The sequence below is a fragment of the Notolabrus celidotus genome, chromosome 4 (assembly GCF_009762535.1).
Source record: "Notolabrus celidotus isolate fNotCel1 chromosome 4, fNotCel1.pri, whole genome shotgun sequence".
NCBI classification, from domain to species: domain Eukaryota; kingdom Metazoa; phylum Chordata; class Actinopteri; order Labriformes; family Labridae; genus Notolabrus; species Notolabrus celidotus.
In genome coordinates this window covers 33,349,511-33,361,976 of record NC_048275.1, presented here as the reverse complement: position 1 = coordinate 33,361,976, position 12,466 = coordinate 33,349,511, and the positions used below count along the sequence as shown (strand labels likewise).

At 40.8% G+C, this 12,466-nt stretch overlaps 1 long non-coding RNA gene across 1 annotated transcript; it reads right to left on the bottom strand.

The window, feature by feature from the left end:
• Positions 1 to 10,854: 10,854 nt before the first annotated feature.
• LOC117811716 lies at positions 10,855 to 11,990 on the bottom strand. The gene is made up of 2 exons (XR_004631055.1): positions 11,553 to 11,990; positions 10,855 to 11,326 (listed from the first exon to the last, which is right to left on the bottom strand). It is a non-coding gene; the product is annotated as an uncharacterized LOC117811716 (long non-coding RNA).
• Between the last annotated feature and the right edge of the window lie 476 nt (positions 11,991 to 12,466).

The window sequence follows — 12,466 nt, the reverse complement described above, 5'->3', positions numbered from 1 at the left end:
CCTTGGAGGCTCTGAGAGCTCTTGACTCTTGGTCCTGTATTGCCTGAATGCTCTTAACTCCAGGCAGTCTATTGTAAATAAGTCTAATGGATGGTTGGACAATGCTTCAGGAATGCGTCTTATCCTACAGTACATGTTATTAAGCTCCACGTACACGAATGTGTGTTTCTACATTCACAGTACGCCTGCTTTACACTACGTCTCAATTACTGCCCATGCATGTCTACACGCTCCACTGTCTTTTTGGAGAATAACAAGATGCTCGTGTGTAAGAATGAATGTATGTGTGTGTGTGTGTGTGTGTGTGTGTGTGTGTGTGTGTGTGTGTGTGTGTGTGTGTGTGTGTGTGTGTAGATGTATGGGTACTACTCTCTCTCTCGGTCTCTCTCTCTCTCTCTCAGGTCACTTGGGGAACAAAGCAAACTTTATCAGAACATTGCAATCCTGCATTCCCAAGATTCTTCGCACTTGGCAACCGAGTAACACACAGAGCGAGGAGAGGAGGAGGAGAAAGAGAGAGAGGGAGGAGGAGGAGGAGGCCGGGAGGAAGAAAGAAGACGGAACAGGAAGGCAAGAGGACTGAACCCCAGTCTTGTTCTTGGTCAAAGTGTCTGCTTTGAGTTTGAATATTATCTAAAGTATTGTTTTGTTGTGTTTATTGTTCCTTGTAGTCCACTGTTTGGTTCATTCCCAGACTTTATGTTGACGTTTTTTCTCCCTTACAGGTCATAATCATTTATTCAAAGAAGACTGTGGTAAAATATTGAGTAACTAAGATTTGTGGAGTGTTGTTTTGATGGAAAAGACTCCTTGATTTAACAAAGGTGACCAGCGCTAGACAGTGCGAGTCTCTGCCTATTAGTCCATTCATACCTCACAACTATCAATGCTACTGCAGGCTGAGTTAATCTACTGCACTGCAAGCAGGTTGGGGAAAACAGATGTTACCAGACATCTACACAACTGCACATAAACTGCACATAGCTGGTCTTATCTGGAAACAATGGCTGTCTCCATGCAGGAAGACAGTTGAGACTTTTTACCCTCTGGTAGCCCCCCAAAAACAGACTATGATGCAACTTTATGATATGGTGTGGTTTGGAAGAATTAGTGCGTCCCGGTGTATAGTCGATTCATTTCTGTAAAACCAAGGGAGCACAAATCAGGAGCTCCAAATGAACACATAAATAAACTTACACTCAACACTCACAAATTTGCTCTCTCATAAACAGTTACTGGACATAAAACTGTCACAGACAAGATCTTATTTGAAATCATCATTCAGTCTTTGTTCAGTTTTCTGTTTTCTAACAATACGGCTACATGTTTGTGGTCTGAGTAGAGAACAGCACTATTCATGCTGTTTTCTACTGTATGCTGTGAATGTCAAAGTCAGATTCCTTTAAGAAAACCTGTTATCTGACCAGTCCTGTCTTATCAAAAGTACCTGCTAGTGCATGACTGAGGGGCACGTTTTCAGTTTGGCTTTCATGCAATCCTGTCAGCAGCTCTTATTCTGATAAAATCTCAACTCTTGACACCACTGCTGCTGGGACCAAGGTGGCATTAAGGTTTGGATAGAAACATTAACAAGTAACAAGCTACAGAGGATCAAAGTTCAGTTTTGTCCAAAATCACCCATTACTATATGAAGGAAATTCACCGTTTTGAAGTTTGAAGTGCTAACCAAAACATGAATTACAACAATAGACTGTATAATAAATGGACGTAGTATCCGTGACGTCACCCATCTGTTCCTGAGTGCTGTTTTGAAGCTGATCGTCGGTGGGGAGCCAAATTGGAAATGCTGAACTCCACCTAACTTCTGTCGAGCTACTGTGAGGTAAAGAGGCGGGCTGTGAGCCTCCTCGCCAACAGCTACAGTGTACCCGCCTGTCAGTCAAGTCAGTCATGTCCTTAAAAGTGCAAAAACTCATAATCTTAATATCTTCAGAACTGTCGCGTTAGAAAAAAATTCACCCCCGTACAGTGCGTGCCCATAGAGAAATTAGCTATTCAGACCTAAGCTGTTTTTTAACCAGGCTGTAAACATGTTTATTTCTGTTGTCTTTTTTGAATGGGTGTGTATATGGTTTCCTGTGTTTCTGCAGCCAGCCGCAAGCGAACTGCAGTTTTTAACACTTCTGCATTGCCTTCATATTTTGAGACTGGAGGTTGATGCTTGGTTACAACTGGCAGACCAGGACTCTCTATGAGTAGTTACTGTTGCCATGTACCTCATACATCGGAACTTCAAACAGAGACCTCCTCTAGAGCTAGTTAAGCTCAGTATTAAACACATGGATCCTGTTTTACATTACAGTACGATACAGCTAGTAGTCATATCTGGAACGTCTGTATTGTATTATTTTAATTAATCTAAATGAACACTATTTCTTGTACTATGTGTTTTAAGAGTTTTTAAAGCTGTAGTGATGTCTGCTAAAAAAAACAAACCTTAAAGCTCCTATGAGAAACTCAGTTAGCGTTGGTGTGACGCCCCCTGTGGACAAAGCAACAACTCTCATCTCTCCGCTGATTTTGTCCTCTGCATGTAGAGCTTTAAAACAAAAAAGTCTCCTCCCGCCTTCTTTCACTAGTCAAATGAGTCCCTCAGTGTGTATCTTTGACATAGAAAATGTAAAGATAAAAGGGGGAAAAAGGTCTGTTTCTGCAACATGTTCACTTTGTCTGTCACCTATCCCCTGGCAGCCCGTCCACATCTTGTTGCTGATGGTCTTTTTTTGCTTTCGCAGGTCATAGTACCCATCATATATCAATCATATACCCCTTTTCGACCAATGCAAACCTGGTTCCAGTTCCGGGCTGGTGCTCGCCCTGGTTTGGAGCTGGTTGAACTTGCAAACTAACTCAGCACCAGTTTGTTTTTCCACCCGCTCGAGCCCTAGAAGAGCCACGTCATGACGTCACTTCTACGTGACCGCTTTTCCCAGCAGCACTAGCGTGAACTTCCCCTCACAATAACATTGATGGCGGACAACGTAGCATGCTTGCTGGTGTTGCTCCTGGCCTTTCGTAATCACATGAGGTCCTGAAGAGAACTTATCCAACTTTACCAACACTTCTGTCATACAAGTGGTGCTTTACATGGAGGCGACTACACCCCTCACCCCTGACATAAGCGGTTCTTGGTTCTAGACCAGCAAAGAGTTGCTCCGGAATCTGGTTCTCTCGCAGTGGAAACACAAAAAAATGGTTCTCAATTGAGCACCGGCCCTGAAACTGTCTCGGTGGAAAAGCGGTAAGTAACCCTCTTTAAGTTTGGTTGAAACATGAAGTGAAGATAATAATTATTTAATTAGAATAGATCAGAATATAGTAAAGAAGTAAGCAGCATGGTCTAATCTGAGTTCAGTAAATACGCCAAGAAAAGGCTGAATTCAATGGTGATATATTAATGTTTAAAACTGCTGCAGAGGAAAGTTTTAAAGCATGTCAAGTACCGTGTCTGACTGTTCTTTAACCCACTTAAGAGTCACTTCTCTTACATCACAAATACACTAACACAAAAAGAGACCCAGTGTGCCAGATTAAACACCATGAGAAAGTACAGCTTATAAAAGACCCGAACACTTCAGTTGACCTGTCGCTGTGTTCAGTGTCAGAGTGAACCTTTGAAGTCCTGCAGCTTTTCAAGTCTTTCTTTACTTTGGAGCTTAAAGAACAATGTTTTCATTTGGCCATGATGTGTTGGACCACGTCAGGTTTAAATAATCAATGCTGCAAAGTCAGAAACAAAACTCTTAATCATAGAGTCAGTAGGCTACAGGAAACAATGGATCATAACCAATAAATACCATTCTTCATGAAAAATAAAACAAACACTGTTGCATATTGAAAGAATGTCTTTAGCGCTCCAAGGGTACAACCCCAACTCCAAAATAGTTGATATGCTGTGTTAAAATGTTGTATGTAAAACAGAATCTGATGGTTGGCAAATCATATTTAATTGGGAATAGTCCAAAGACAACATATAACATGTTGAAATAGAACTTTTTTTGTTGTTTTAAGGAGAATATATGCTACTTTTGAATCTGATGACAGCACCTGGACTCTTCTACTACAGAGCCATGCTGTTGTATTACGTGCAGAATGTGGTTTGACATTGTCTTGCTGAGATATGCGAGGTATTTCCTGAAGAAAGCATCGTCTGGGTGACAGGATATGTTACTCTAAATCCTGTATATATTGTTCCTTCCCAGATGTGTAAGCAAAAAATGCCATGGGCACTTATGCATCCCCATACCATCACAGATGCAGGCTTTTGAGTTGTGCCCTGATAATAAGTTGGGTGGTACCTCTCGTATTAAGAGCAGGGCACATGATTTCAAAAAAAGAATGTCAAGTTATGAGTCTTCAGATCACAGGACAGTGATCATTTGTGGATGCAGCAACAAACTGCTCTCACAGTCACTTGTGTTTGGACGTGATTTTGAGCCCATGATGTGACCTCCACTACAGAGTCACGTCTGTTTTTACTGCAGTGCAACCTGAGGCTCCAAAGATCACGGCCATCCAGTACTGGTTTTGGTCCTTGACCCTTTTGTACAGAGATTTATCCAGATTCTCTGAATCTTTTAATGATATTATGTACTGTAGATGATGAAATACCTTCTTTTTTTTTGCAATTTCACACTGAGAAACATTATTCTGAAATTCCTATGTTTACTTCTGAGAGATCCAGCCTCTCTAAAACGCTGTTTTTAGACCAAGTCATGTTACTAACTTGTTGCCAATAAGTTGAAGAATATTCTTATGTGTGTTTCTTTAGCATTGGACAACTTTTTAAGTGCTTTGTGGGTCCTGACTAAAGGTTTTTGTATTGTATTGCTGTTTGAAAGGTCGAAATGGACATCAACATTTGATATGTTGTCTTTGCTTTACTTTCAGCTTAACATTAAATGATTTACAAACCATTAGAATCTGTTTCCATTAACATTTAAAGCAGTCTCCCCACTTTTTTGGAATATGGGTTGTAAAAAAGAAGCCAATGAGCTGAAAAAATATTCATGATGCAAACACAGAAACATTTGATAAAGAAAAATGATGCAAATGGAGATACGAGAACAGAAGTTCTCCAGGCCTGTGGGAGGCACTGAGAGGACCAGTTCATGTTGAGGTTGATGGGAGAGAGTAAAGAAGACGAGGCAGTGAATGTATGTATTAGATCATGTAGTCTGAAGAGTAATTGGTGACTCAGTACTTTGTTTCCATCAGTCTTAAGTTGAATCTTCACTTAAAAAGCTACTGCCAAGTTTATAAGTGACAGGTTTTCTGCTGTGGCCCTGATGTTTCATTTCATTACTTTCTACAAAGAACAGATTTTAAGGACTGTCCACACGAGTCCAAGGCCCCACAGTTAGATCACAATGTAGCTTCTAATCTTTCTAAACAAAGCTTACCAGTGACTATGATCAATGCATTAATGTGCCAATGTGTACTGGAGTTCTCCTAGAAGTTTCCACTCTGTATCTGATAGTCCTGCCCTTTCTTGAACCTGCTCCTTTGTTCACCTTGCACATCAGTCTCTGTCAGCAGTTTAACGGACCAGCAGATATTCCGATCAGGGTCCTGAATACTAACTGAGCTGCTGGCCCGTGAAACCAGAACTCTGATTATTAACACTGCTGACTCCCAAAGGACAAAAACTGCAGGTTAATGTTCCTCGACACCGCCGGGTGCAGAGTACCGGGGCCCCTGAGGAAACTATATTTAGCAGTGATGTTGGAAAGTTGATAATAAACCGGTTTTCTCAATGGATGCCTGACACAGACGTTTTTGTGTAGAATGAAAAGTCATTTACACACTGACTATTCAAGTTTCACCCTGGTAACTGTCACTGTGTCAGGTCAAAGAAGTTGTTCATGATTTCTTTTTAACAGTGAGATACCAACATGTGGGCAATACAGTAAACATTCAGAATTAAGGTAACACCAGGGGTGCTCTGTCTTCCTGTTTGATGATTTCCAATGCATTCACAATGAGCAGTTTCTGTGCAGCTGTGTAGTTCTTCCAAGTGCCATCTGTTCTCCTAATGTGGAGTTTGCAATCCTGCAGGCTACCAGCACGGTAGTTAAGCTAGGCCTACAAACAGTCATGCCACCAACCTCTACTTGTCACTTGTTGTGTCAAACTAGGAGTACATAAAATCAAACCAGCACTCCACAAAGAGACGTTTTGTCCACGCACAGTTCACGAACATATGTATTGGCATCACAGGCAAATAATCAAGACCTAAATTAATCTACAACTAATTTTGTCATTGATTTTTGTTAACAACTTCGATGAATTGTTGCGCTCTGAACCACGATTTTCTAAGAATGCATGATTCTGAATGAATGAGGTAAAAAAGCTGTAGTAGAGTCTATGTTGCTATGTATTCCAGCCAAGCGTGCCGGATACGGCCCTGGTGGTGAGGCTTTCAGCAGTGTGACTGCCCCCTGGTGGCTGGCTGCAGTATAGGTCAAAAAATCCGTCTCCCCCTTTCATTTGAATGGGAGAGCAGTCAAACTTTAAAAAATAAATACACGTCGTACAAATGTTTCTCACATCCGTATGCTGTGGTGATATGTAGTTAGTATTTGAGTGATTTGTGTCCAAGGCCTCTTTTTTCTGAAAAGTTTATTTTTCGTTAGTTATTAGAGTTTAAAAAACGGGGTTTTACTTCCGGGTTTCCTTTGATTCACAGCCGCCGTAGAACGAAACTTCAAAGGGCACACAGCGTCTTGTGAAGTTACGCTGTAGGGCGGAGCTTATTACAAAGGCTTCACAGGCTCTGGCTGCACAATGGCTGCACCCAGGAGAGGGATTTTTTGGCTTCAGAACTGTACAACGGGAAGAGGCGGAGCAACGCTGTCCATTTTTATTTACAGTCTATGGTTCCAGCATGCTTTGCAAAACAGCAGGACGGGATTTGATTGGTTTCATAAATTGGCTCCTGATGGCAGGGATTGGTTGGTGTTTTCCCAGGTTTACTCCGGCAGTAGATAGCGGCTTTTTTTCACTATTTTTTAAGAACACATTATGTATTGATTGCCATCGGGACATAAAGATCCTTTTAACCAGTATAACGAAAAAGCGTATCTAAATCTGATTACCAACCCCAGCTTTAAGTGCTTCGTTTACTCCTCTGATCACTTTTTATCTAATTTAACCTTTTAAAAAAATATATATACATTTAATCATTATTGTCTATTAATGAAAAAAAAAACCCTGCTCATTATCTTATTCATGTGGCTCAAAATAATAATAATAATAGTAATGTGTATAAATCAGGTCATTAAAGAGAGCAGTTCAAAGTTTTATAAAAAGTGTTTATCAGAATATTTAAAGGTGCAGTGCGTTGATTTCTCAACTAACAGACTGATGTGTATTATTTTGTTTCAGCCTCACTCTACTGTATATAATCAGTTTAACCTCACTGCTAATTAATCAAACTAAACTCTGCTGTGAAATTTTAAATTCCATAAGAGCAGGCTCGTCTTTGCCTTCCTCCAGATTCTCCCACTCCCTTCTCTGAGTCGGGCTGCAGATCCCTGCCCTGTACTGTGCTTCGGGATGGGCCGAGAATTCAGGAAGTCGCTCCTGCTGTCTCCATGGAAACCCTGAGGTCAGCCCTGCGAGGCCGGAGACCCCTCCTCAAACACAAAGAACCCAGAGGGCTGGATCAACACAAACAACCCGGCTTACACACACACACACACACACACACACACACACACACACAGAGTTACGTACGCACACTTTTACACACTAATGCAGGCGAGTACACAGGGACATAAATTGCATTCAACGAGCGAGACTTCCTGTGACGCAGGAGAACTTTTTCAGTTTCAGACAAAAAAACGAGTTTAAATCAGACGAGAGGACGCAGCAGTGGAGCGCAGCGGCTGCTGAAAGTTCAAAGAATACATCAGGTTTTCTGAAGACTGGTATTCAGGTCGATGTTTAACAAACTGTTCCCATCATGCCCCTAATCAATCATTGGCTCCGCTGCTACATGCTTAAACTTTAGCACGAGCTAGCTCATCAGCATTTCTGAAAGGTTAGAAAATTGGAGCGTCCCACAACTGGATTCTTATTGATTTTATTTCCCATAATGCTTGAGACATTTGCACATTTAAAGTGTTGACATTTAAAAGAAGAAAAATGAGCAACAGAGCAACATCACAGGCAGCTTTTGGTGTGCAGTGGTTTGCAAAATTTGAGTCACTTGAGGCGCTAACTTCAGCTAAGTTAACACAACGACCGCAGATCGTATGAAACATGCAGGTAGTCTCAGTGAGGTCACGTTGTGGTTTCTGAAGAGGCGTTATGAAGCCAAACTGAGCATGCTGACTACAACTAACTTGGGATTCATCTCGCAAAAGTCAAAGAGCTGGGATTGAGGCCATCGCCGACAGCCGCCTGGTGGTTACAACATGCTCACCTGTTGTTGAAATCAGCCACGCCCATGATTATGACAACTTTTATCCATTGTATAATCAAAAGGGTTACTTTACAGAATAAAATTCACCCTGACTAGGGATGGGCATTTCAAACCAAAATACTTCTCGAAAAATCATTGGCATTTATTTGATGATTATTGGAATAATCCCAACACACACACACGAACACACACCTGACCCGTTAATGGTTTCTTTGTGTGGCAGTCCTGTTAACCAGCAGCAGGATGAGGTGCTGCTAGAAGCGGGCACTGACAGCATCTGTCTCGATCTTTGTGTCAGTGTTTCTGTGACGCAGCGTGGCGTGTACATTTTACGGCCATGCTCAGTCTCTGGAAACACGTGTGTAGTAGTGTGAGATTCAGAAACAGAGAAAATCGCTTCAAAACTTCTTCTTCCTCTACTATTTAATGCGGGTAGCATCCTTCTTCTGTTACTTAATGCAGTTAACAAGCAGCTTTAAGACGCTCTATAGCCACCGTCTGGCGGGAATACTGTATTACAACCAGGCACCGGTAAAAACGATTAAAAGTTGTACTTTTAAAATGAGAAAATATTCACAGTAACTCTTTGATTTTACTACGTGAACGAATATTCAAAATCATTGCCCATCCCTAACCCTGACCCCTGTAACAAAGAAGGTATAGAATAAGGATGTTCTAAAGTGAATGAAGTCCTTGTTGTTAAAATAGAGGTTTAAACTCTGACTGACCAACTACTCGACAAGTAGCACCACCAGCCTTCAGTCCTCCCTGCAGGTTAACGTCCACATGCCTGTGCTGGTTACTCATTGCTCTGGTCGACTGGTTATATGCAAATCCAACTGAACACAGCCTGCATACAACATCATCTCCACTTTCTAGATCAAAATACTGACAGACCACACCACACTAGGGGCGGGACATGTTTTTCGAATGCTTGAATATTCATTCACTTGTTAAAAATTGAAGAGTTAATGCAAATATTATCACACTTTTTTCATCATTTTCCCTGGTGCCTGGTTGCAATACAGAATTCCCGCCAGACGGTGGCTATAGAGCGTCTTAAAGCTGTTTGCTAACCACATTAAAGTAACAGGAGAAGAAGAGTGCTAACTGCATTAAATAGTAAAAGAAGAAGAACACATTAGCGACAGTCGCTGGAAATACGTGTGAAGTGTTGTGAGATTCAGAACCGGAGACCACTGCAGAGACTGAGCATGGCTGTATAATGTAAACATACACGGCACGCTGCTGCGTAAACGTTGAGACGGACGCTGCCAATACTCGCTACTTGCAGCACCTCGAATACGAATAATCGTAGAATAGACGCCAGTGATTATTGAATAGTATTTTGGCTTGAAATACCCATCCCTACACCGCACTACGAGATGCCGTCCGTCATCTGTGTTGGTTTACATCCAGGTAGTAGAGCATTGTAGCATTATGGCATCTGAAGCCCTGGATAGTGGCGGCTGGCTGCGCTTCAGCTTAGACACGACACATAACCAGTATTTCAGGTCTACAATAAAGGGAATACTAATCATTTGTTATGAAGCTATAAAAGCTTTTTATTCCTCCCTTCTTCAAACTTTCACTTGTTCACCTGAGCTTACGACTACAGCGCTAACATCTTCCAAACAACAACTTTAGCATCACTTTCAGACACAGATGTGAACCTTCAAACACTTTAAACTCGGATTTTAGGAACATTTTCTACGACACTTACATTGCTTTCTTTTTTTTAAAAGGGTGCAGCTGACCTTAGACCCAGGATGTGATAGAGACATTCCTGAGAGCTGATGATGGTGATGAACAGGTACATTTTAACAGCTAAAAATAACACCACTTTGTGCAAACACTGGCTCTGTATCCACATATAAACCCGTCTACATCACCTGCACATGTCAAGAATGTTAGTCATTTCCTGCTTTGGCACAACAACAGAGAAAAACGACCCAACAAGAACACATTGATTGTTTTAGTGCATGCTTTCCCCTGCTTTGAAGTCCACTGACCACCAAACTGGATGTCCGAGAAGATTGAATCATCTTTTGTTGTTTTTCTGAGTTATTAAGGATCTGCCTCTTTGAGTAAAACTTGCACTTTTCCCGAAGCTTTTCCTCCGTCCTCCACTTGCACTCACTCACTCACTCAGCCTGGGAAACAAACTGACCATCATCCCCAGGGAGACAGAGACGGATGAATAGGCAGGACAGAGAGAGTCACATTCATGCACAGCCCATTACAGATTACTGATTACCTTCCTTAAGTGTACTTTAAGGAGTTGACCAATCAGGGAGTTAAATGAAGACAGGGTTGGAATATAACCTCCTGATGGTGGTTATCATCTCACAAAGAACCACAACTATGACATTATATTTAGGATTTATAGGAAAAAACTACAAGAACACCTTCTCATGTCTTATTTTATTCAAAGTAAAAACAATTTTTTCTATGTGACTTAAATACATTTAAATTTCAATTGTACAATGTCATGCCAAGTGCAACATGGAAGAGAGGAATGTAGATATGTGTCAAGTTATTATTTTCTCTTTATTCCAACTCATTTAACAAGCATCAGTTAAAGTGTCCACCCTGAGCTCTTGCTGTAGAAAGTGCTATTATATGTTTCCCTGATCTAAGATGTTTTGCGAAACCCAATAAGTAAATCCATCATTTTTTATTATTTAAGCTATCTAAAGAGCTATTTGCCAGGTAGAGTCGAAGTAAAGACGTGTAAAAGTTTTAAAACACTAGCTTGTTAATTCGGCATATATATATTTGTGTTATCCTAAGTCAGCACCACTCTTTTTCACATTAAACTATTTCCCTGCGCCTCACGTCCTTTGACTTTCCTCTGATGGATCAAAGCTGTGATACCTGGCAAATAAGAGTTTAAAGTTATTTTACTTACATGCAGAGGTCGTTGTTTGATATTGAATATGTGCCGAATTTTAAAATGATGTATCATAAGTTCAACCATGGGTCGAAGGTTGTAAATAATGCATGCAAGTGTGCTAAATACTACTACAACAAAAAGTCATGAATTTCTGAATGGGGTTCGGCAACACAGTGAAAAAAAAAGTCCGGAGGTAAGTAAACTCACCACTTCCCCGTGAACCAGCTCTTCTTCTGCATCCTTTATTCAGGATGACTTTGAACAGACGTGATCGTTCCTCGTGAGCATGTTCACACAGACTGACACAGTTGTTGAGACTTCTGGTGGAGGAGGAAAAGCAGTCTTCTGTCGATGCCGGTCACTTGCCCGCAGCGACTCCGGCGAAGCAAAGGATGAACTTGGAGATGACAAACACTTTATAAAAGTTTAGCAGGTCGATAGAAGCTGTACCTTTTATTTTTTCTTACGGTCTTTAAAGTAAACATCCTACTGTCCCGGTCAAGACTGTCCGCTGTAGAGTCTGGAGGTTCTTGTAGGAAGAAAACTGGACGCAGTCCGGCCCCCTTTTCAATGACCGCTGTGAAGTCTGCTATGCATCGTTTTCCATCAACAAGATGAGTCTACTTCCGGTAGATCTTTCACAATAAAAGCTTCTAAGGAGCCGCACTTCAGTGTATTATTTAATCTGTATTTGTAATGTATTTTTTAACTTTTCTTCATTCTGTTTGTCTTTAATATTATCTACGCCCTCCACAGGTAGTCACAGGGTACACTTGGTGGATGACTTGTTGAATAATATTCTTCAATTGAATCTTAGTATCTAGTTATGTATTCTGATGTTGGATGCAGTAGATTTTATTTACCCTGTTATAAGCCTATCTTGGAACATGAGATGAAAATTAGAAAAGGCTCAGTCTCACATCAGTTTCATGCCCCGTATTTAGATTATGTTAAATCAATTGTGTGAAGTAAAATAAATTGATAAGAATAATAAATTCCATTCAGTTCAGACTTGTCAAAGCACAAACTATCAATGACCACATACTCAAAACATTTGCAAATGCAAATTGTTTATCATTAATATTTCCTTATTGCAATAACTATCAAGCAACATTTAACAT